General features: G+C 46.6%; 1 protein-coding gene across 4 annotated transcripts in view; it reads left to right on the top strand.

The window, feature by feature from the left end:
- Positions 1 to 15,102: 15,102 nt before the first annotated feature.
- Positions 15,103 to 26,442, top strand: part of LOC106579820 (serine/threonine-protein kinase TAO3) — a 134,069-nt gene continuing 122,729 nt past the window's right edge. For 2 of the 4 annotated variants that reach the window (XM_014160025.3, XM_014160027.3), the window contains exon 1: positions 15,103 to 15,468. The gene's annotated coding sequence lies outside the window, so the exon portion shown is untranslated. Of the gene's footprint in view, positions 15,469 to 15,655; positions 15,961 to 26,442 lie in introns of those variants that run through there. The other 2 variants (XM_045704275.2, XM_014160026.3) reach the window with 2 other exon arrangements.

The raw sequence follows: 26,442 nt of genomic DNA, 5'->3' as shown, positions 1-26,442 counted from the left end.
AACAAAACAGCGCCTACATCTGTTAAGACCCCATGAGAAGTAAGATGGCCGTCATTGCGCCTGACCAAAATGTGGAACACAAAACTGTAGAGATTATTTATAAGAGTAATTTTATCACATCTTTGTGTCATGCATATACCAATGTAATAGTACAAATTAAATTGCCTTTTTCCATGTAACAGGGTTAGTTACCAGGATCTTCGCTATATTTGAGCAGTCTAATTAGGCATTTCGAGGTCAGCCCTTGTGCAGAGCAAAAGATTTTCAGCGATTTGTATGAAAAAAGTTTGCAATTAAATGCTATACAGAATTGCACATGCCGGACATCCATTCACTCCAGATTAGTATACCGTCGTTTCGTATTTGACCAGTCAGCTAATTCCCAACAGCAAAGGGTTTACATCGATTGCCAACATTTGCCACATGTTGATTTGCTAGCCCCGATCTTTTCGATTTTGTTATGAATTGACCCAGCGCTGGAAAGTATTTACGTCCCTCACGTTCCCATAACTATAGACACTAAAACATTAATATCCCTAAACCTGGGTATTCGAAATAGTTGCTGAGTAGGGTTGTTCGTTTTTTACGGTCATCACACATACACCGACATTTACCTTGACAAAACCATAGGGACCCCAAACACAGAATATCGATTATATTGGCCAGATAATCTAGGTCTAGCAAAAATTTCTAGCCGAATAAACACTAAAAAACCAGCGGAAAACAAGCCCATTTTTTTTCCCACAGCAAGAGAGGAGTTGCCATATTTATACTATAAACCATTTTCCATATCGTTCGAGCCAATTAATAAGGAATATCGTAGTAATTTGTAATGACGTTATAAGCAAACTATTGCGAGGTGTCATAACGCAAAGACATTTCAATATGTTGCAAAAGGAAATAATTTGCCTTTACACTCGCCAGATAATTTTCTATCAATGGATGTCGATTTAACTAGTTTGACTGCTATGATTAAGCAATAAGGCACAAGGTATGGTACGGTGCTTTCAGAAAGTATTCAGAACCCTTGACTTTTTCCATCTTTTTACGTTACAGCTTTATTCTAAAATGGTTGAAATTGTTTTTTCCCCCTCAAAAATCTACACGCAATACCCCATAATGACAAAGCAAAACATTTACATTACATTTAAGTCATTTAGCAGACGCTCTTATCCAGAGCGACTTACAAATTGGTGCATTCACCTTATGATATCCAGTGGAACAACCACTTTACAATAGTGCATCTAAATCTTTTAAGGGGGGGGGGGGGGGGGGGGGGGTTAGAAGGATTACTTTATCCTATCCTAGGTATTCCTTAAAGAGGTGGGGTTTCAGGTGTCTCCGGAAGGTGGTGATTGACTCCGCTGTCCTGGCGTCGTGAGGGAGCTTGTTCCACCATTGGGGTGCCAGAGCAGCGAACAGTTTTGACTGGGCTGAGCGGGAACTGTGCTTCCTCAGAGGTAGGGGGGCCAGCAGGCCAGAGGTGTATGAACGCAGTGCCCTTGTTTGGGTGTAGGGCCTGATCAGAGCCTGAAGGTATGGAGGTGCCGTTCCCTTCACAGCTCCGTAGGCAATCACCATGGTCTTGTAGCGGATGCGAGCTTCAACTGGAAGCCAGTGGAGAGAGCGGAGGAGCGGGGTGACGTGAGAGAACTTGGGAAGGTTGAACACCAGGCGGGCTGCGGCGTTCTGGATGAGTTGTAGGGGTTTTATGGCACAGGCAGGGAGCCCAGCCAACAGCGAGTTGCAGTAATCCAGACGGGAGATGACAAGTGCCTGGATTAGGACCTGCGCCGCTTCCTGTGTGAGGCAGGGTCGTACTCTGCGAATGTTGTAGAGCATGAACCTACAGGATCGGATCACCGCCTTGATGTTAGTGGAGAACGACAGGGTGTTGTCCAGGATCACGCCAAGGTTCTTAGCACTCTGGGAGGAGGACACAAGGGAGTTGTCAACCGTGATGGCGAGATCATGGAAGAGCAGCTCCGTCTTGCCGAGGTTCAGCTTGAGGTGGTGATCCGTCATCCACACTGATATGTCTGACAGACATGCAGAGATGCGATTCGCCGCCTGGTCATCAGAAGGGGGAAAGGAGAAGATTAATTGTGTGCCGTCTGCATAGCAATGATAGGAGAGACCATGTGAGGATATGACCAGGTTGACATTATTGCAAATTTATTAAAAAAAAAATGAAATATCACATTTACATAAGTATTCAGACCCTTTACTCAGTACTTTGTTGAAGCACTCCCGAGTGCTGGCGTAGAGGTCTAAGAGACTGCATCTCAGTGCAAGAGGCGTCACTACAGTCCCTGGTTTGAATCCAGGCTGTATCACATCCGGCCGTGATTGTCCCAATTGTCCAGGTTTGGCCGGGGTAGGCTGTCATTGTATATAAGAATTTGTTCTTAACTGACTTGCCTAGTTAAATAAAGGTTATAATAAAAGATAAGCACATTTGGCAGCAATTTCAGCCTTGAGTCTTCTTGGGTATGACGCTACAAGCTTGGCACACCTGTATTTGGGGAGTTTCTCCCATTATTCTCTGCAGATCCTCTCAAGTTCTGTCAGGTTGGATGGGGAGCGTCGCTGCACTGCTATTTTCAGGACTCTCCAGAGATGTTTGATCGGGTTCAATTCCTTTTGGCAAACTCCAAGCGGGCTGTCACGTGCTTTTTACTGAGGAATGGCTTCCGTCTGACCGCTACCATAAAGGCCTGATTGATGAAGTGCTGCAGAGATGGTTGTCCTTCTGGAAGGTTCTCCCATCTCCACAGAGGAACTCTGGAGCTCTGTCAGAGTGACCATCGGGTTCTTGGTCACCTCCCTGACCAAGGCCCTTCTCCCCCGATTGCTCAGTTTGGCCGGGCGGCCAGCCCTTGGAAGAGTCTTTGTGGTTACAAACTTCTTCCATTTAAAAATGATGGAGGCCACTGTGTTCTTCGTGACCTTCAATGCTGCAGACATTTTTTGGTATCCTTCCCCAAATCTGTGCCTCAACACGATCCTGTCTCGGAGCTCCACGGATAATTCCTTCGGCCTGATGGGTTATTTTTTGCTCTGACATGCACTGTCAACTATAGACAGGTGTGTGCTTTTCCAAATCATGTCCAATCAATTGAACTTACCACAGGTGGACTCCAATCAAGTTGTAAAAACATCTCAAGGATGATGAATGGAAACAGGATGCATCAGCTCAATTTCAAGTCTCATAGCAAAGGGTCTGAATACTTATTCTAAAATGGATAAAATGTATTCTATACACAATACCACTGACTTTGAGTATGTATGCGGATGACTCAACACTATACACGTCAGCTACTACAGCGACTGAAATGACTGCAACACTTAACAAAGAGTTTCAGTTAGTTTCAGAGTGGCTGGCAAGGAATAAGTTAGCCCTAAATATTTCTAAAACTAAAAGCATTGTATTTGAGACATCATTCACTAAACCCTAAACCTCAACTAAATCTTGTAATAAATAATGTGGAAATTGAGCAAGTTGAGGTGACTAAACAGCTTGGAGTAACCTTGGATTGTAAACTCATGGTCAAACATGGTTACACGTGGTCTGCGGTTGTTCTGCCGGTTGGACGTACTGCCAAATTCTCTAAAACGAAGACGGATGCGGCTTATGGTAGAGCTTATGGCAACAGCTCTGGTGGACATTCCTGAAGGTAGCATGCCAACTGCACGCTCCCTCAAAACTTGAGACATCGGTGGCATTGTGTTGTGTGACAAAACTGCACATTTTAGAGTAGCCTTTTTGTAATGATCATGCTGTTTAATCAGCTTCTTGATATGCCACACCTGTCAGGTGGATGGATTATCTTGGCAAAGTAGACATTCTCAGGAATGTAAACATATTTGGGCACAGAATTTGAGTGAAATAAGGTTTCTGTGTGTATGGAACATTTCCGGGATCTTTTATTTCAGCTCATGAAACATGGGACCAACACTTTACATGTTGCATTTATATTTTTGTTCAGTATATATATAAACTCAGCAAAAAAAGAAACGTCCCTTTTTCAGGACCCTGTCTTTCAAAGACAATTCGTAAAAATCCAAATAACTTCACAGATCTTCATTGTAAAGGGTTTGTTCATGCTTGTACAATGAACCATAAACAATTAATGAACATGCACCTGTGGAACGGTCGTTAAGACACTAACAGCTTACAGATGGTAGGCAATTAAGGTCACAGTTATGAAAACGTAGGACACTAAAGAGGCCTTTCTACTGACTCTGAAAAACACCAAAAGAAAGATGCCCAGGGTCCCTGCTCATCTGCGTGAACGTGCCTTAGGCATGCTGCAAGGAGGCATAAGGACTGCAGATGTGGCCAGGGCAATAAATTGCAATGTCCGTACTGTGAGACACCTAAGACAGCACTACAGGAAGACAGGAAGGACAGCTGATCGTCAGCTGATCGTCCTGGCAGTGGCAGACCACGTGTAACTGAGTCCCGTGTGGCTCAGTTGGTAGAGCATGGTGTTTGCAACGCCAGGGTTGTGGGTTTGATTCCCACGGGGGACCAGTACGGAAAAAAATGTATGAAATGTATGCATTCACTACTGTAAGTCGCTCTGGATAAGAGCGTCTGCTAAATGACTAAATGTACAAAATGTAAAATGTGTAACAACACCTGCAAAGGATCGGTACATCCAAACATCACACCTGTGGGACAGGTACAGGATGGCAACAACAACTGCCTGAGTTACACCAGGAACACACAATCCCTCCATCAGTTCTCAATGTCCGCAATAGGCTGAGAGAGGCTGGACTGAGGGCTTGTAGGCCTGTTGTAAAGCAGGTCCTCACCAGACATCACCGGCAACAACGTCGCCTATGGGCACAGACCCACCGTCGCTAGACCAGACAGGACTGCCAAAAAGTGCTCTTCACTGACGAGTCACGATTTTGTCACACCAGGGGTGATGGTCTGATTCACGTTTATCGTCGAAGGAATGAGCGTTACACCGCGGCCTGTACTCTGGAGCGGGATCGATTTGGATGTGGAGGGTCCATCATGGTCTGGGGCGGTGTGTCACAGCATCGGACTGAGCTTGTTGTCATTGCAGGCAATCTCAAAGCTGTGCGTTACAGGGAAGACATCCTCCTCCCTCATGTGGTACCCTTCCTGCAGGCTCATCCTGACATGACCCTCCAGCATGACAATGCCACCAGCCATACTGCTCGTACTGTGCGGGATTTCCTGCAAGACAGGAATGTCAGTGTTCTGCCATAGCCAGCGAAGAGCCCGGATCTCAATCCCATTGAGCACTTCTGGGACCTGTTGGATAGGAGGGTGAGGGCTAGGGCCATTCCCTCCCAGAAATGTCCGGGAACTTGCAGGTGCCTTGGTGGAAGAGTGGGGTAACATCTCACAGCAAGAACAGGCAAATCTGGTGCAGTCTATGAGGAGGAGATGCACTGCAGTACTTAATGCAGCTGGTGGCCACACCAGATACTGACTGTTACTTACTGATTTTGACCCCCCCTTTGTTCAGGGACACATTATTCCATTTCTGTTAGTCACATGTCTGTGGAACTTGTTCAGTTTATGTCTCAGTTGTTGAATCTTGTTATGTTCATACAAATATTTACACATGTTAAGTTTGCTTAAAATAAACGCAGTTGACAGTGAGAGGACATTTCTTTTTTTGCTGACTTTATATTTACATATGCAGTTGAAGTCGGAAGTTTACATACACTTAGGTTGGAGTCATTAAAACTCATTTTTCAACCACTCCACAAATTTCTTGTGAACAAACTATAGTTTTGGCAAGTCGGTTAGGACATCTACTTTGTGCATGACACAAGTAATTTTTCCAACAATTGTTTATAGACATATTATTTAATTTATAACTCACTGTATCACAATTCCAGTGGGTCAGAAGTTTACATACACTAAATTGACTGTGCCTTTAAACAGCTTGGAAAATTCCAGAAAATGATGTCATGGCTTTAGAAGCTTCTGATAGGATAATTGACAACATTTGAGTCAATTGGAGGTGTACCTGTGGATGTATTTCAAGGCATACCTTCAAACTCAGTGCCTCTTTTCTTGACATCATGGGAAAATCAAAAGAACTCAGCCAAGACCTCAGAAAAAAAATAGTAGACCTCCACAAGTCTGGTTCATCCTTGGGAGCAATTTCCAAACGCCTGAAGGTACCACATTCATCTGTACAAACAATAGTACGCAAGTATAAACACCATGGGACCACGCAGCCATCATACCGCTCAGGAAGGAGACGCGTTCTGTCTCCTAGAGATGAACGTACTTTGGTGCGAAAAGTGCAAATCAGTCCCAGAACAACAGCAAAGGATCTTGTGTAGATGCTGGAGGAAACAGTTAAAAAAGTATCTATCTCCACAGTAAAACGAGTCCTATATTGACATAACCTGAAAGGCCGCTCAGCAAGGAAGAAGCCACTACTCCAAAACCGCCCATAAAAAAGACAGACTAGGGTTTGCACTGCACATGGGGACAAAGATCGTACTTTTTGGAGAAATATCCTCTGGTCTGATGAAACAAAAATAGAACTGTTTGGCCATAATGAGCATTGTTATGTTTGGAGGAAAAAGGAGGAAGCTTGCAAGCTGAAGAACACCATCCCAACCTTGAAGCACGGGGGTGGCATGTCATGTTGTGTGGGTGCTTTGCTGCAGGAGGGACTGGTGCACTTCACAAAATAGATGACATCATGAGGACGGAAAATTATGTGGATATATTGAAGCAACATCTCAAGACATCAGTCAGGAAGTTAAAGCTTGGTCGCAAATGGGTCTTCCAAATGGACAATGACCCCAAGCAAGCTTCCAAAATTGTGGCAAAATGGCTTAAGGACAACAAAGTCAAGGTATTGGAGTGGCCATCACAAAGCCCTGACCTCAATCCTATGGAAAATGTGTGGGTAGAACTGAAAAAGCGTGTGTGAGCAAAGAGGCCTACAAACCTGACTCAGTTACACCAGCTCTGTCAGGAGGAATGGGCCAAAGTTAACCCAACTTATTGTGGGAAGCTTGTGGAAGGCTACCCAAAACGTTTGACCCAAGTTAATCAATTTAAAGGCAATGCTACCAAATACAAATTGAGTGTATGTAAACTTCTGACACACTGGGAATGTGATGAAAGAAATAAAAGCTGAAATAAATAATTCTCTCTACTATTATTCTGACATTTCACATTCTTAAAATAAAATGGTGATCCTAACTGACCTAAGACAGGGAATTTTTGTCAGGAATTGTGAAAAACTGAGTTTAAATGTATTTGGCCAAGGTGTATGTAAACCTCCGACTTTAACTGTGTATATATATATATATATTACATTTTCTACAACACATTCTTTCAGTTTTACCATTTCACTACAAGAGTGTGCTAGAGCACCTCCACCACCACGAATTCCAGGCTATGTCCACAGGTGGTGGTAGTAGGGATACAGGAACATCCACTCTTCCTGTGCAGCAGGAGGAGACTGAGGTCAGAGCACTGTGTCTACACTTGACACTTACATGCGACTTCTGGTATCAGAATACAAAGATCACATTGAAAAGACAGATCTAGACGCACAAAGTCGTATTGTGTTCAGATCTGGATGACCACTTCAAGAGGTGGTCAGGGACGCATTGTGTGCGGATTTCTCCTCCGTCTGGACCATAGACATGGGGCACGTTCAAGCAAATCACTTTTATCATGACAAAGTGTGTTGCATTATGGGTATACAAATTGTCTGACTTTCAACTACATGTCTACTGCATGACCTTTACAGTATGTGATCTAAGGTCATGAGCTTCGACTGCAATCATAAATGGTTGACATCGCCACCTATAATTGGTTATTATCAATGCATGTTTACTGTTTTAGGTGGATGAACCTTCAGAGCTTAAATAGATGTTAATCCTTACATCCTTAACAATCTATTTACGGTCCACATTTCTCACATTAATAAATGAAATATCCAACTTGCGACAATATAGCTAATGTATTTATCTAGATGTTACTGTAATTTTGTGTCCCATGTTAAAGCCAGGAATTTTTCTTGTCTTTAATATTGTTGTCAACAAAAAATGAATAAAAAAAGTGTTGATTTGTTTATTAAGTGTGAATAAAATTGAATACATATTGTACATATTGCATTTGGTATTCTCGGGGAGTTCTACACTGGCAATGTCCCGAAAACTGTCCTTTAAAACACCCTAGAGTTGATTTCGCGTAATAAAAAACCCCCATAAAAATCTGTCAGTTTAAACGAGAGATATCTGGTGTCTTGCGTTGGATGCGTATCAATCCACCACATCCGCCGATGTCTCACTTCCACATCTTTGGTATTTGTCAGACCATGAGGCATCCTGAAAATCGGTCTTCTCACAAAATCGTCTGTAGCGTCCAAATGGTTTGGCCTAGAAACTTGCATGACCCCTCTATGGAAATATGAGACTCTTACTCTCAGGATGGTGTTCTCCACAAGTGTCTTGGGACAGCCGATCTGCCAACTTCTGTCTGTAGCGTCCAAACAGTTTGGGCTACACACTAATCTGACCCCTCTGTGGAAAGGAGAGACTCTCACGAACACGTACATGTTATTTTGCTCTAGGATGCCCACAGGCCTCACAAGACTCGTCTAAAGGTCCTGGGTACCAGTTGAAAAAGTGAATGGAAGTACAGTATATATGGAGACTGTTTAATGCCAAAAATAAGAGGTTAAATACATATATAAAACAAAAATTTAAAAAAACTATTCCTGATCTTTCTTATATCTCTCAGATATAGGACAGACACTTCAGAACAAACTTCCTTTAGATTTTTGGGGGTGGGTTCATCTGTTGTTCAATGAGTTTGTATGTACTAATAGCAGTAAGGCCAAATTCAATTTTTCATCAAACATTATATATTTTTTTTTTGGTTACTTCAAAGGGTCTTACATTTCTAAATCAATAGCAAAATGATCATTGGTATGACTTTGTTAAAGCAATTCCATATAGCTTAGTTGAACCAATTTCGATAGCATCCACTTCATCTGCAATAACAAAGGTGAAAGCCATGTCTGCCATTGTCGAGTTTCCTTGAAACAGCAGAAGTAGCCCAACTTGCTTTCGGTGCATATGTACCTCCCCAGACTTCACATACCGACTTTGCTCAACGACTTCCGTCTAAAGTAATTAACAAACCCATTTGAAGAACTAAAACTATACTGAAATTCTTGCATTTAACTCCAAAACGAACTAAAATAAAAACCATTATGAATTATGTTCAGTTTTTGTTTTTTTCTCTCAAAATGTTGGGCAAATATTAAATGGGGTTTCTAAGCTTCTGAATCTTGGGGTTCACAGATACTTGCGGTACTGCCTAGCAAAGCTTTTTGCACTCTATCCAATTGCCCCTCCCTACCTTCAGGCTATGCTCAAACCCTACAGCCCATTCTGTCACCTCTGGTCTCTTGGCCCATCTCCCGCTCAGCCCAGTCCAAGCTCTTCTCTGTCCTCGAACCCCAATGGTGGAACCAACCTTCCCATGAAGCTAAAACAGCAGAGTCTCTGCCCATCTTCTGAAAGCACCTGAAACCCTACCTCTTCAAAGAGTATCTTGAATAAAATAATTCCCCACCACACCCCACCCCTCCCATTGTTTTTCTTCCTGAACCAACACTTGCAATCGATTCCCCCTTCTCCCCCTTTCTAGTTCTGACTTTGCTGATAGCTACTTTATTGGGGAAAAGTGTACTTACTATGCCTTTGATATGTGGTTGTCCCATCTAGCTATCTTAATACGAATGCACTAACTTTAAGTCACTCTGGATAAGAGGGTCTGCTGAATGACTAAAATGTCATATGTCCCACATAAATGTAACGGCTGTCGTATAGAGGGGACCAAGGCGCAGCGTGTTTAGTGCTCATATTGATATTTATTAACTCAAAAAACAAAATTGCAGACGATCAGAATACAGTTCTGTCAGAGACTAAACAGAAAATAATTGCCCACAAACACAGGAAGAAAACCCCTACTTAAATATGATCTCCAATTAGAGGCAACGAGGACCAGCTGCCTCCAATTGGAGATCAACCCAAAAAACAACAACATAGAAATAGAAACATAGAATTTAAACATAGAAAACATAGAAAACCACCCAAAACACCCCCTGTCACGCCCTGACCTTCTCTACTATAGAAAATGCCATCTTACAAGGTTCAGGACGTGACAATAAAGAATATTTCAGTATATGGTGTAAATACTATAGTATTCACTGTAGTGTTTTTGCGGACATTACTGTAGTGTTTACTATAATGTTTTTGTTATAGTATTTCTCCTGTAGATTTCCTGAAGTAGAAATAATAGAACATTTTACATAACCTATAGTTAGGTAGGTAGAACTGGGGTCTGAACGGATAATGTTGTTGTGGACATTACTGTACTACTATCTACTAGTGTTTCTTGTGTGGATAATACTGTAGTATTTACCATACAGTATACTTGAACATTCTATAGTAAGCACTGATTGTGATTGAGGGATACTAAAAGTGTGCAGTATAGTATTCTAAAGTATACTACAGTTCTGTGGTATTCAGTGGAGGTCGGCTGAGGGGAGAACAACTTATAATAATGGCCGCAACGGAGCAAATGGAATGGCATCTAACACCTGGAAACCATGTGTTTAATGTAGAATACCATTCCACTGATTCCTGCTCCATTCATGACCACGAGCCCGTTCTCCCCAATAAAGGTGCCACCAACCTCCTGTGGTGGTATTCTATAGCAGCAGAACCTCCAGACAGTGAGACAGACCTTACTCAGCGCCTTGGACTTGATTACATAAGACTACACATTGCCAGAGTTATGTTGAAAGAACACTTGACCCCTAAGCCCTTAATGGGGTGGCCACTTGATGATATGTTTGATAATGATCACTTGAGTCCGTTTTGGGCGAAATGAGAATTGAGTCGATGCGCTCTTGCATCCCAACTGCAACAATATTCCAAAATTATAAACCCATTCACGAGCATCTTGTGTTCCGCTGTGACCTGTTCTGTAACATGATTCCCTAGGAAACAGTGCCAGACAGACACACCCTCTGGTAATAGATAGTATGAAAGATGTAAAAACGAAATGTCGCCAAAGCACACACGTCGCCGGCTCACAGTGACTTGATAAGTTTCACGTTTTATTGTCACGTGCACATGTACAATGAAATGCTTTTCTTGCAATCTCCAAACCCAACAATGCAGTAATCAATGTAGCACTAAAAATAAAATTAGGTAGAACAGAAACACATAAAGAAATGTAAAAAACAAAATAAGAACACAAGAAATGCCTAAACTGATTAAGCTAATGTGCCCTGCCTGCTCAATGTGCCTGCTACCTACTACTGCTATCTACTACTAACTAGCTATCTTTATTTAAGATAGTTCAGACTATTTTGAGGAAGTGTTAGAGGCTATGTTGTTGCTACGGTGACTCAAGAGGGACAAACAACATTAACTGCCAGGGTATGATATAGCGAACATAACACACCCACATCGAACCACACCCCCAAGACCCAAATCCGTTTTTTTTAATGAGCAGCAAAAAAACACATGGGGAATCGGTGCATTCAGCCCCACTTTCTAACTAACCTAACCTATGACCTGAACCATCACCTTACGCATTACTGCCCCACAGTGGCAAGAAGTAACTAGCTAAAAAACTATACAACACAAATGGCTCCTGGCCTCCCACACAGGATACTTTCTGTCCCTAACACTAAAACGAAATCATTTTTTATAAAACTTTAACTAAATAAACTAGTAAATCAGATCTGAAAACTAACTGAAACTAAACTGAATTTCAAATACAAATCTTAAAAGTAATAGAAATAAAAACGAACATAAGAACACAAAACTATAATAACCTGTAACGCCCTGGCCATAGAGAGGGGTTTTTTGTTCTTTATTTTGGTTAGGCCAAGGTTTTTTGTATTTCTTTGTTTTGGGCCGTGTGTGGCTCCCAATCAGGCACAGCTGAAGTTCGTTGTTGCTGATTGGGAGTCACACATAAGGAGCATGTTTTTCCTTTGGGTTTTGTGGGTAATTGTTTCTGTTAGTGTTTTGCACCTGACAGGACTGTTTGGCTGTCGGTTTTTTCTTATTTTTGTAAAGTGTTCTTTCGTCTATTAAATATTCAATGATGAACACTAACTCCGCTGCACCTTGGTCTACTCTCTCTCATGACAGCCGTTACAGAATTACCCACCAAAAACGGACCAAGCAGCGGAGGAAGGAGAGGCACCAGGAGAAGGAGAATAGTATGGACTCTTGGACTTTGGAGAAAATGGAGAGGATCGTTCAGGATTCCTGGAGATGGGAGGAATTACTGGACGAAGGTGGACCATGGGCTCAAGCTGGGGAGTATCGCTGCCCGCAGTGGGAGATCGAGGCGGCGATAGCTGAGAGGCGCTGTTGTGAAGAGAGGGAGCGCAACGGACACGGGAGGCAGCCCCCCCAAAAATTGGGGGGGGGCACACGGGGAGATTGCCGGAGTCAGGCGGTAGACCTGAGCCAACTCCCCATTCTTACAGGAGGCAGCGCAGTACTGGTCAGACACCGTGTTATGCGGTAAAGCGCACGGTGTCCCCAGTACGCATGCATAGCCCGGTGCGCTATAGCCCAGCCCCCCGCAAGTGCCATACGAGGGCAGGCATCGAGCCAGGACGGGTTGTGCCAGCTCAGCGCGTCTTCTCCAGTGCGCCTTTTCGGGCCAGGGTATCCTGCACCGGCTCTGCGAACTGTGTCTCCAGGGCGCTGGGAGGGTCCAGTTCGCCCAATGCCTGCTCTCCGCCCGTGCCGGGCCAGAGTGGGAATTCAGCCTGGAGTATGGGTAAAGAGCGTCAAGTCTAGAACTCCAGTGCTCCCCCACAGCCCGGTTTATCCTGTGCCTCCTCCTTGGACCAGGCCTCCAGTGGATCTCTCCAGCCTGGTCCGTCCTGTGCCACCTCCCAGGACTAGGCCTCCAGTGGGTCTCCCCATTCTGGTTAAGCCTGTGCCTCCTCCTCAAACCAGGCCTCCAGTGGGTCTCCCCAGCCTGGTCCGTCCTGTGCCGCCTCCTAGGACTAGGCCTCCAGTGGGTCTCGCCAGTCCGGAGCCGCCAGAGCCGCCCGCCAGTCCGGAGCCGCCAGAGCCGCCCGCCAGTCAGGAGCCGCCAGAGCCGCCCGCCTGTCCGGAGCCGCCAGAGCCGCCCGCCTGTCCGGAGCCGCCCGCCTGTCCGGAGCCGCCAGAGCCGCCCGCCTGTCCGGAGCCGCCAGGGACACCCGCCAGCCGGGAGCAACCATCACCGCCCGCCACCCGGGCGCAACCAGGGTCGCCCGCCAGCCGGGCGCAGCCATCGCCGCCCGCCAGCCGGGCGCAGCTATCACCGCCCGCCAGCCGGGCGCAGTCAGGGTCGCCCACCAGACCTTCGGCGCAGCCAGGTGCGCCACCTAAGAGGGCAACGCCGAGGGTGGAGCAGAGGCCACGTCCTGCACCTGAGCCGCCGCCGTAAGAAGGCCCACCCGGACCCTCCCCTTCAGTGTCAGGTTTTGCGGCCGGAGTCCGCACCTTGGGGGGGTACTGTAACGCTCTGGCCATAGAGAGGGGTTTTTTGTTCTTTATTTTGGTTAAGCCAGGGTGTTACATTGGGTGGGCGTTCTATGTTCATTTTCTAGGTTTTTTGTATTTCTTTGTTTTGGGCCATGTGTGGCTCCCAATCAGGCCCAGCTGAAGTTTGTTGTTGCTGATTGGGAGTCACACATAAGGAGCATGTTTTTCCTTTGGGTTTTGTGGGTAATTGTTTCTGTTAGTGTTTTGCACCTGACAGGACTGTTTGGCTGTCGGTTTTTTCTTATTTTTGTATAGTGTTCTTTCGTCTATTAAATATTCAATGATGAACACTAACTCCGCTGCACCTTGGTCTACTCTCTCTCACGACAGCCGTTACATAACCTTGCGTGATACCAGTCATATCTGATTGAGCTTGAACACACTGTCTGTGACCAAGGTTAAACCTTGGTCTCTACATGTCAAAAGACTGTGTTAGCCCGCTGAGCTAGCTCAAGCCTAGGAATTAGCTCGGTAGCCAATGCACATTTTCAGGTCTCACTGGCAAGGTACACATCACACAAGTGTGAACCGTGGTTCCAAACCTCCTCCATTACACCTCGCCCCCCTTTGACCTCGCAGAGACCCATCTCGATCACAGCACCAGTTTGTCTGACCGGGGATCGAACTCAGATCTCACAAGACTGTTTTCCAGCTGAACCAAAGCCTAGGTATTGGCTTGGGAGCCAAAGAAAGTCTGAAGGTCTCAGGCAAGGTAATGCGAGTCTTGTTCCGAACAACATCCAGACCATTATACACATGCACTATGGGGAAGTACAGTATCTGCCTGGTGCACAGATATTCCCATGAACACCCTGCCAAGACTCATCACTGCTGCCCTGGCCTATAGACACTGAGAGGGAGGCAGAGGTGAAAATGGGGGTCCAACCCGGGACCTAACTCGAGGACCTAATACTTCGCTACTTTTTAAGCGTTTTGCATGAATTTCCTGCAATTCATCATGTTTTTATTCGACATAAATTCCATGGACTGTCTAGTATTAAAGGTGTCATTCTAAATTCTAACACCAGATGTCAGTATTGCCTTATTGTTTATTTATTTCATTTTTTTTTCAATTGTGTCGCCTTAGTTTTTATGAACTGCCAAGTGACACATTTGATCAGAATTTACATTTCTGTGACCAACTTTCATCGCTTTCAGTGGTCAATATTGACCCAATGCACCATTGAACAATATACATAAAGCCCCCAAAAATAAATGTCGGTTTTCTCATTTTTAAAAATACAATTAACCCCATGTTATTTTATTAATGTGGACATGACTGAAACCTAATACAGTCTACCCAAGTATTCATTTTAATTTTTAACATTGATATCCCTAGTTTTTCTATCCCCAAAGGTTGTCCGTTGATGATCCTTTATAGCCGATAACCGATACATTTTTGTTTCTCTCATCCACCTCCTGTCCTCGTCTGCTTTGACTCTGAACTCGATTGTTTCTCCTTGTAAACAGCACATACTAAAACGTCCAATATTGTAGAGTTAAATGACAATGGTCTTGACAACACGACATCAGTGCAATGTATTGATCATGATCAATAATCAACGGGCATGATCTAAACAATTGTGACACATACAGTGAATGTTGTTGTTTTTTTTAAACCATAACATTTATAGAGGCCAGAACTAAAGACAACTGCTGCTTGCCAGATAATCTCCGAATTTATTTCCGCCTGTCAAACTAGCTGTCAGCGACAAGGGGCCGTGCGGAGGAAAGGAGCGACTCCAGCCCTCATTCAGGAAGTCCTGACCAAACTTCACAAAGTCAAGTTGTCTCTCCGAGTTGGACTAAATGTTATTGGAAACGTGGGATTCATCAAAAGGAACAAGAACATCACTGGTCAGTTTTTCATTTGGTTTATTTATGATGAAGGTACAAATGTTCATTTTAGCTATTGCTGTCACCCTTTCACGCTTCTAATTTGCTGGCCTTATACACGAGAGACACTTCCTAGTACGCTGTCGTCATGTCTTCGTTTCCTTTAAGATGAAGTCCAAGTAACCCATGTTGCTGTGAAATGATACTAGGCTGATGTAGTTGGATTCTTTATTATGACTCATAGCATGATGACTACCAAAGTTGAGACTTGAACGCATTGTTGTTTTAACGTAACAGTCTGTGACTAGATAGGCAGTCAGTGAAGTGCGTAGGGTAGTTGAACTGTGCAAGCCAAATACTTGGTTGGTTACACCTGCTCGCAAAACAATTCTAACGGTCGGTTTCATTGGAAATTGTTTATCATTCATGCAGTGCTTTTAAATCGTTGAAAGTATTGCTTGGCAAATGAGGAACAGAGGACGTGTTTTCATAAGCACCGACCTGAGCTCATGGGTAAGTGTATTGCGAGCAAATGACAAGCCACTTCGGTTCATCTCTTGTCGTGTTAAATTATAAACTGAACCACTCGATAAACAATGAGACATGTTTTTAAAACTTGTATGCAGTTGCTCAAAAGCCTTTCAACTTGGTTTAGCTGTCAATTTTGGGAATTGTCATTTTGTTTTAAGAGGTTGTACTTGATAATTGGCGAGTTGTCACCAGACGGCTGGAACTACAATGTAGCTAGCTACTGTCTGGCTGTGGCACACTGTTTTTCAGCGGATACATGTTGCGACTGAACGTTTTACAACCAGCCACTTACTGCATCATTTTTTTGGGACATTCTACGATGGATGGATTGCCAGACATCGAAAACGATTGCATAGCTCAATGCACATGTTAAAGCAAATTTCGTTTCATTTACATATTTTAACTGCACAGTAGTTGACAGACAGAAATCACATTTGTCCCCCGAGTCTAACGTTAGTGCGTCTGTTATTTTTGTGCTCGAAGCAAATGTTGGACTAGTGTACTACACACTGGTTAAACACCATTTGGCAGCTACCTTTTTAATGTTTTGTTTGATTTGCCGTCAATTGTCATTCATGCAATGCTTTCAACGATAGCTTTACCACTGATATGCAGATATTTTGTGTCCGTAATCTGCATAAAAGTAAATGTAGGTTAACATTACGAGCTTGAAATGTCTCATTAAAGGCTAAAATAGCAGCCAGTGGAACAGCCTACAACAACCAACCTGACTTAATGATGTCATCCTTTTATGTAGACAGCTTGAATAGGAAGCTAACAGACATGCTTGTAATGAACACATTTCTGCTTGTAATGAACACATTTCTGCTTGTTCTGAACATGCAACATCTTGCAATTTCCCAAGATATTGCCTGAGCCATATGAAGTCGTTAGCTTCCATATTTAGCATATATTTGGTCTTCACATAGCTCTTGAATATTCTGTATCAGAGTTCTCTGTATAATGTGTACATTCATTTCTCTCACTATAAACAAATATTTGCCCATTAGCAGCCAGTAGCTTGATTTTAAAGAAACAACTTTCATTGCTTAAGCCCATGCTTCCCACATAACCTACAGTAACCTTATCAAGTAGGCCAGCCAGCTCATCAGTAAGTCTCAGGCTTTGAGTGGGAAGTAACTATGAACAGAAAGTTACACCGTGGCAGTCTGAGGCTACCAGTCCCTTAAGGTTGCCTGCGTCACCTATCTAGCTGATAATACTGGTGTCTAGGCTCGTTCAGTCTATTTTTTATTTTTTTATTGTATGAAGAGGGACAGTAGCCTGAAATAGTAGTGTGTGTGACCGAGGTCCAACGGAAGTCCCCCCCCCCCCCCCCTCCCCTCCCCTCCCCTCCCTCTGTTACCTTCACCCAGTTAGTTTAGCTTTTTTGTAGGATATTCAGACGTGACATCCTGTCTTCCTCCCAAATGGAACCCTATTCACTATGTAGTGCACTACTTTTTATCAGGGCTCTGGACAAAAGTAGTGCACTATATGGAATAGGGTGCCATTTGGGACATTCCCCGAGTGTCACTGACATCCTGTCTGTCCGTGATCTGTTGGCGTGTTCAACGGTTGTGGTTTGTGTTTGTGAGTAACCTATGCATGTGTGCATTGCATATACCCCATAGGCCTTGTCTACATACATATCTTACATGTTCCTCTGCACGTGTAAAGTCCAATTAAAACCTGATATTTATCCTGCTTGTCTTCCCTGACTGACTCTATATTTACTGTGTAGTTCCTCCTCTGTGAGTCAGCAACCTGTCTGACTGTAATGTGCAACTACATCTCTACAAGTGTGAGGTGTGTTGATGGATGCGTGGGGTGAGGACACATCAACTGTGGCTGTCAGGGAGAGGGGGACATTCTGCATCCTATGAGCTCTGATCAAATGTAGTGCAATATAAAGGGAGTAGGGTGCCATTTGGGACACAGTGGCCCAGACTCCAGCCCCCTCACCCAGGCAGGCAGGCAGGCAGGCAGGCCCAGGCTCCAGCCCTCTCTCCCAGGCAGGCCCAGGCTCTAGCCCCCTCTTGCAGGCCCAGCCTTCAGCCCTCTCTCCCAGGCAGGCAGGCCCAGGCTCTAGCCCCCTCTTGCAGGCCCAGCCTTCAGCCCCCTCTCCCAGGCAGGCAGGCCCAGCCTCCAACCCCCTCTCTCAGGCAGGCAGGCAGGCCCAGCCTCCAGCCCCCTCTCCCAGGCAGGCAGGCAGGCCCACCCTCCAGCCCCCTCTCCCAGGCAGGCAGGCAGGCCCACCCTCCAGCCCCCTCTCCCAGGCAGGCAGGCAGGCAGGCAGGCCCAGCCTCCAGCCCCCTCTCCCAGGCAGGCAGGCAGGCAGGCAGGCCCAGCCTCCAGCCCCCTCTCCCAGGCAGGTAGGCAGGCAGGCCCAGGCTCCAGCCCTCTCTCCCAGGCGGGCCCAGCCTGCAGCCCCATCTCCCAGGCAGGCAGGCGGGCCCAGCCTCCAGCCCCCTCTCCCAGGCAGGCAGGCAAGCAGGCAGGGGGGCCCAGCTTCTAGCCCCCTCTCCCAGGCAGGCGGGCCCAGCCTCCAGCCCCCTATCCCAGGCAGGCAGGCCCAGCCTCCAGCCCCCTCTCGCAGGCAGGCAGGCAGGCCCAGGCTCCAGCCCCCTCTCCCAGGCAGGCAGGCAGGCAGGCCCAGGCTCCAGCCCCCTCTCCCAGGCAGGCAGGCCCAGGCTCCAGCCCCCTCTCCCAGGCAGGCAGGCAGGCCCAGGCTCCAGCCCCCTCTCGCAGGCAGGCCCAGGCTCCAGCCCCCTCTCGCAGGCAGGCCCAGGCTCCAGCCCCCTCTCGCAGGCAGGCCCAGCCTCCAGCCCCCTCTCGCAGGCAGGCCCAGCCTCCAGCCCCCTCTCGCAGGCAGGCCCAGCCTCCAGCCCCCTCTCGCAGGCAGGCCCAGCCTCCAGCCCCCTCTCGCAGGCAGGCAGGCAGGCAGGCAGGCCCAGCCTCCAGCCCTCTCTCCCAGGCAGGCAGGCCCAGCCTCCAGCCCTCTCTCCCAGGCAGGCAGGCCCAGGCTCCAGCCCTCTCTCTCTTGCAGGCCCAGGCTCCAGCCCTCTCTCTCTTGCAGGCCCAGGCTCCAGCCCTCTCTCTCTTGCAGGCCCAGGCTCCAGCCCTCTCTCTCTTGCAGGCCCAGGCTCCAGCCCTCTCTCTCTTGCAGGCCCAGGCTCCAGCACTCTCTCTCTCGCAGGCAGGCAGGCCCAGGCTCCAGCCCTCTCTCTCTCGCAGGCAGGTCCAGGCTACAGCCCTCTCTCTCTCTCTCGCAGGCAGGCCCAGGCTCCAGCCCTCTCTCTCTCTCGCAGGCAGGCCCAGGCTCCAGCCCTCTCTCTCTCTCGCAGGCAGGCCCAGGCTCCAGCCCTCTCTCTCTCTCTCGCAGGCAGGCCCAGGCTCCAGCCCTCTCTCTCTCTCTCGCAGGCAGGCCCAGGCTCCAGCCCTCTCTCTCTCTCGCAGGCAGGCCCAGGCTCCAGCCCTCTCTCTCTCTCGCAGGCAGGCCCAGGCTCCAGCCCTCTCTCTCTCGCAGGCAGGCCCAGGCTCCAGCCCTCTCTCTCTCGCAGGCAGGCCCAGGCTCCAGCCCTCTCTCTCTCGCAGGCAGGCCCAGGCTCCAGCCCTCTCTCTCTCGCAGGCAGGCCCAGGCTCCAGCCCTCTCTCTCTCGCAGGCAGGCCCAGGCTCCAGCCCTCTCTCTCTCGCAGGCAGGCCCAGGCTCCAGCCCTCTCTCTCTCTCGCACGCAGGCCCAGGCTCCAGCCCTCTCTCTCTCGCAGGCAGGCAGGCAGGCAGGCCCAGGCTCCAGCCCTCTCTCTCTCGCAGGCAGGCAGGCAGGCAGGCCCAGGCTCCAGCCCTCTCTCTCTCGCAGGCAGGCAGGCCCAGGCTCCAGCCCTCTCTCTCTCGCAGGCAGGCAGGCCCAGGCTCCAGCCCTCTCTCTCTCACAGGCAGGCAGGCCCAGGCTCCAGCCCTCTCTCTCTCGCAGGCAGGCAGGCCCAGGCTCCAGCCCTCTCTCTCTCGCAGGCAGGCAGGCCCAGGCTCCAGCCCTCTCTCTCTCGCAGGCAGGCAGGCAGGCAGGCCCAGGCTCCAGCCCTCTCTCTCTCGCAGGCAGGCAGGCAGGCCCAGGCTCCAGCCCTCTCTCTCTCGCAGGCAGGCAGGCCCAGGCTCCAGCCCTCTCTCTCTCGCAGGCAGGCAGGCAGGCAGGCCCAGGCTCCAGCCCTCTCTCTCTCGCAGGCAGGCAGGCAGGCAGGCCCAGGCTCCAGCCCTCTCTCTCTCGCAGGCAGGCAGGCAGGCAGGCCCAGGCTCCAGCCCTCTCTCTCTCGCAGGCAGGCAGGCAGGCCCAGGCTCCAGCCCTCTCTCTCTCGCAGGCAGGCAGGCAGGCAGGCCCAGGCTCCAGCCCTCTCTCTCTCGCAGGCAGGCAGGCAGGCCCAGGCTCCAGCCCTCTCTCTCTCGCAGGCAGGCAGGCCCAGGCTCCAGCCCTCTCTCTCTCGCAGGCAGGCAGGCCCAGGCTCCAGCCCTCTCTCTCTCGCAGGCAGGCAGGCAGGCAGGCCCAGGCTCCAGCCCTCTCTCTCTCGCAGGCAGGCAGGCAGGCAGGCCCAGGCTCCAGCCCTCTCTCTCTCGCAGGCAGGCAGGCAGGCAGGCCCAGGCTCCAGCCCTCTCTCTCTCGCAGGCAGGCAGGCAGGCAGGCCCAGGCTCCAGCCCTCTCTCGCATGCAGGCAGGCAGGCCCAGGCTCCAGCCCTCTCTCGCATGCAGGCAGGCAGGCCCAGGCTCCAGCCCCCTCTCCCAGGCAGGCAGGCCCAGGCTCCAGCCCCCTCTCCCAGGCAGGCAGGCAGGCCCAGCCTCCAGCCCCTCTCTCCCAGGTAGGTAGGTAGGCAGGCAGGCCCTGTCTCCGGCCCCTTCTCCCAGGCAGGCAGGCGGGCCCAGCCTGCGGCCCCATCTCACAGGCAGGCAGGCGGGCCCAGCCTGCGGCCCCATCTCCCAGGCAGGCAGGCGGGCCCAGCCTGCGGCCCCATCTCCCAGGCAGGCAGGCGGGCGCAGCCTCCGGCCCCCTCTCCCAGGCAGGCAGGCGGGCCCAGCCTCCGGCCCCCTCTCCCAGGCAGGCAGGCGGGCCCAGCCTCCGGCCCCCTCTCCCAGGCAGGCAGGCGGGCCCAGGCTCCGGCCCCCTCTCGCAGGCAGGCCCAGGCTCCGGCCCCCTCTCGCAGGCAGGCAGGCGGGCCCAGGCTCCGGCTCCCACTGCCAGGCAGGCAGGCCCAGGCTCAAGCCCCCTCTCCTGCAACAGAAGCGCTCTCCCAGGCAGGCAGGCCCAACATAGGGGAGGTTTAAACCCTGGCAACAGGCTTAATCACTACACACTGACTGCTCTGTAAAGGGCTTTGGATAATCTGGGTGTGAATAAAGTTTCAGATATGAAGGAGAATTGAGAGGGAAAGAGCATTTCCATTGCAGCTGTTCTTTTTACTCTTATCTCTCTTCTCAAGGACTAGTCTAGGCTATTATGTTTAATACACTCTCCTTCAATTCTTCCAAGCAGAAGAAGGAGGAAGATGAGGCCTTAAGGAAGGAGTGTGTAATGTCCGTTTCCCCTCAACAATGAACAGTGTTCCATGACACACCTGTACATTCTGTTCTTTGCTCTAAGTCTAAGGACATTAGCTCTACGAACAAGGAAATGTATTAAGATTGGAATTACAGTGAGGAATTAGTTAGTTCCAAAAGTATTGGGACAGTGATACTTTTTTAAATTGTATTTATTTTGGCTCTACTCCAGTACTTTTGGATTTGAAATGATACAACGACTGAGGTTAAAGTGCAGACTGTCAGCTTTTATTTGAGGGTGTATTTTCATCCATATCAGATGAACCGTTTAGAAATTACAGCACTTTCTGTACATAGTCCCCTCATTATTAGGGGACTAATAGTATTGGGGCCAATTCACTGATGTGTATTAAAATAGTCCAAGTTTTGTATTTGGTCCCATATTCTTAGCACGCAATGACTACATCTTGGATTCATTTGTGTTTCTTTTTATTTTATTTTCCTGGTTGTGTTTCAGATTATTTTGTTCCCAAATAGAAATGAATGGTAACTAACGTATTGTCATTTTGGAGTCACTTTTTATTGTAAATAAGAATAACATATGTTAATAACACTTCTACATGAATGTGGATGCTACCATGATAACGGATAGTCCTGAATGAATCGTGAATAATGGTGATTGAGAAAATTAGACACACAAATCATACCTCCAAGACATGCTAACCTCTCACCATTACAATAATGGGGGAGGGGGAGCATTTTTTTGGGGGGGTATAATATTTTGACTCTAACTTTCTCTCTTAATTATTTACGATTCATTCAGAATTATCCGTAATCATGGTAGCATCCACATGAATGTAGAATTGTTTAGAAACATACCATATTCTTATTTATAATAAAAGTGACCCCAAGATTGTCCCAATACTTTTGGTCGGTTCACCCGATATGGATGAAAATATCTTCAAATTAAAGATGAAAGGCTGCTCTTTGACTTCATAGTCATGGTATCATTTCAAATCCAAGTAATGGAGTACAGAGCCAAACAACAACAACAACGTTTCACTGTCCCAGTACTTTTGGTGTTCACTGTTGATATGGAGAAACACCACTTACGTCAGGTGTACAATAAGCTTAGTGACACAGAACATTTTGTCACATGCGCTGAATACAGCTGGTGTATACATTACCATGAAACGCTTGCTTGCGAGCCTTTACCAAAGATGCAGAGTTTCAAAATAATATGAGGAGTAAAATGAATTTGATATTTATACATACACATTACCGTTCAAAAGCTTAGTCACTTAGAAATGTCCTTTTTTTTTTTTTCAAGAAACTCATTTTTGTGTCCATTTAAAATAACATAAAATTTATCAGAAATACAGTGTAGACATTGTTACTGTTGTAAATGACTATTGTAGCTGGAAATGTACAGAAGCCCATTATCAGCAACCATCACACCTGTGTTCCAATGGCACATTGTGTTAGCAAATCCAAGTTTATCATTTTAAAAGGCTAATTGATCATTAGAAAACCATTTTGCAATTATGTTAGCATAGCTGAAAACTGTTGTCTGATTAAAGAAGCAATAAAACTGGCCTTCCTTAGACTAGTTGAGTATCTGGAGCTTCAGCATTTGTGAGCTCGATAACAGGCTCAAAATAGCTAGAAACAAAGAACTTTCTTCTGAAACTTGTCAGTCTATTCTTGTTCTGAGAAATGAAGGCTATTCCATGTGAGAAATTGCCAAGAAACTGAAGATCTTGTACAACGCTGTGTGCTACTCCCTTCACAGAACAGCGCAAACTAGCTCTAACCAGAATAGAAAGAGGAGTGGGAGACCCCGGTGCACAACTGAGCAAGAGGACAAGTACATTAGAATGTCTAGTTTGAGAAACAGACACCTCACAAGTCCTCGACTGGCAGCTTCATTAAATAGTACCCGCAAAACACCAGTCTCAACGTCAACAGTGAAGAGGCGACTCCGGGATGCTGGCCATTTTGAGCCTGTAATGGAACTCACAAATGCTGAAGCTCCAGATACTCAACTAGTCTAAAGGTCAGTTTTATTGCTTCTTTAATCAGGACAACAGTTTTGAGCTGTGCTAACCCTTTTGCAATTATGTTTTAGAATGATCAATTAGCCTTTTAAAATGATCAACTTGGATTAGCTAACACAACGTGCCATTGTAACACAGGAGTGATGGTTGCTGATAATGGACCTCTGTACGCCTATGTAGATATTTCATAAAATCTGCCGTTTCCAGCTACAATAGTCGTTTACAACATTAACAATGTCTACACGGTATTTCTGATCAATTTGATATTTTAATGGACAAAAAATTTGCTTTTCTTTCATAAACAAGGACATTTCTAAGTGACCCCAAACGGGGGTGTACACACGTATGTATTGTATATATCATTGAATAGGACCTACTAGGCAACAGTGTAGTACTGTGCAGCAGTGTTGTAGTACTCAAGGCCACATATTGAGTGTCTCTGTCTTGTCTTGGTGTCGGAAACATTTGTACTCTGTCTTTGACAATTTCTTCCCAAGACCAGCAGAGTAAAAAAAATAAAAAATCTTATCTTCCATTCAGTCAGCGCATAAAACAGCTTCACAAGGCCAGATGTATACAATTCTTTCTTGAAACATTATTACAGTGTCTTAACAGCCTTTTATATCTATTATAGACATATTAGTACAGTTGGTGAACCTAGAGGCCTTCAGTGGGTGAACCTAGAGGCCTTCAGTGGGTGAACCTAGAGGCCTTCAGTGGGTGAACCTAGAGGCCTTCAGTGGGTGAACCTAGAGGCCTTCAGTGGGTGAACCTAGAGGCCTTCAGTGGGTGAACCTAGAGGCCTTCAGTGGGTGAACCTAGAGGCCTTCAGTGGGTGAACCTAGAGGCCTTCAGTGGGTGACCGGTTCATTGATCATTGAAAGGACAGCAACTGTAATACCAGCACTCTCTTTTAGAAGTGTGCACTTTCGGTAAAACGCAAAGGGCCAGTGTTGTAGTGGAAGCTATGCGCAGGTAAAAACTGTATACCCACTTTTTTTTTTTTTTCAGTGGGCATTGCGTGTACTCACTTCTTAATCCTTACTGATGTGTTTTTTTTTAAAGTTTTTTTTTAAGTTGAACCTTTATTTAACTTGGCAAGTCCGTTAAGATCAAATTCTTATTTACAATGACGGCCAAACCCAGACGATGCTGGGCCAATTGTGCGCCGCCCTATGGGACTCCCAATCACAGCCAGTTGTGATTCATCCTGGATTCAAACCAGGGACTGTAGTGACGCCTCTTGCACTGAGATGCAATGGCTCAGACCGCTGCGCCACAATGTAGTGGCGTATACGATTTAACAATGATGTAGTACAATAGAGAAATCATGCACAAAGTATCCTACACAATTGTAAAGTATGTGAAATATATAAAGATGTGTGCTGCACACACAGCCCAGTTTCAGCGGAATATTATCTGCACGCAGCAGGAGTGTGCAGCTCTCTACTGGTTTTGGCATGGAGCAGCTCACAGAAGAATGACTTCGGGAGCTGGTAGGGAAGACGTTTCAACTGATGATATCTACCTGTAAATGCTAACTAAGGCAACGATGGGAATGCAAACCAGGTATTGAAAAAAGTTTAGCCCGAAGTATTGTTCAGTAGGCTGTTTGTGATGCGCAATTGTCATCATGCACTGTTTGCATCAGGGGCGTAGACCGAGGCCCACCCACTGGGGAGCCAGGCCCTGTCAGGCCCACCCAATCAGATTGATGTTTAAGTATTGTTGAGGACTATCACATTGTCCATTTTTTTTCTTTTAAAAAAAAAAGTGTGATTTTTTTTTTTGTGAAAATCTGAAGAATCTTTAGAAAAACAGGATCTTTCCCACATGTTGCCTTTCCTTTGCTGGGTGGGCTGTTTGGGGACTTTTGGGGAATTTGAGTATACCCACTTCTCCAGGCACCACTGCATAGGGCCGATAGAAAGACAGCAGTCACACACAGCATGATGTTAAAGGATAAGCTGTCCATAAACTCAGACATAATAAGCCAGTAGGTCCCAATCATAAGAATACAAAAACACAACCATTAAGCATTTCCCTATCAAAATGTACAACTATTACTTCCCATTGCAAAAAAAAAACATTTTAACGTTTTGCACACAAAGTAACTGATGACTTTTTAAGTTTAAAGTGGAACTGACAGCGTTTTACCTATGCAGATATGAAACAGACAATATCACTCAAAAATATACAATTCTCAGTTTATGCTACAAAACCAAATTTGAGGTTTAAAAATAGATTATTTAACTTCACGTTCCATGACGTACACTGGGGCATTGTTGGCAGAATAGATGGAAGCAGTTCAATGCATGATTAATATAATTAACCAATACATTTCTTGGGAGTCCAAACATCTGACTATCAGGTTGTAAATCACAGCTGATCTGGTACATTGTTTTCTGCCTCCATTCAGGATGCATTATTTCAATCATTCAATATTCTGGACAACGGACAAATGTAACTAAGGCTGGGAATGTCAATACAATAAAACTAGCAAGGGCAATGATCGCAAATCAGTCATAGCGTGGCTAATAGGCTAACGTATCTATTTATGTAGCAAGCTATAAACACGGAGGCCAACGTTAGCTAGCTAACTAGGAGGATGTCATGCCATTGGAGGAGTGGGTGAGTGACTGACTCTTCCATCAAATAGTTTTTCACTGGCTATACACTGTTGATGTGCATAACTGAGGGAGAGACAGCCTACCTTTTCATGGTTGTTTGATCAATAGGACTGTAAAGTTCCCAAATGTAAGAGGACTCCCATGGTGTTTATATATTTTTAGAAATCCATTCAGGTGTATTTTGTGGCTTTTGGTGAATGTGTTCTAATGATCTAAAGTCGTACTGTTGCTACTTCCTGTAAACACACAGT

The sequence above is a fragment of the Salmo salar genome, chromosome 20 (assembly GCF_965601325.2).
Source record: "Salmo salar chromosome 20, fSalSal1, whole genome shotgun sequence".
In the NCBI taxonomy this organism is placed as follows: domain Eukaryota; kingdom Metazoa; phylum Chordata; class Actinopteri; order Salmoniformes; family Salmonidae; genus Salmo; species Salmo salar.
The sequence above is the reverse complement of the archived record's forward strand: the minus strand, read 5'-3'. Positions and strand labels throughout refer to the sequence as shown.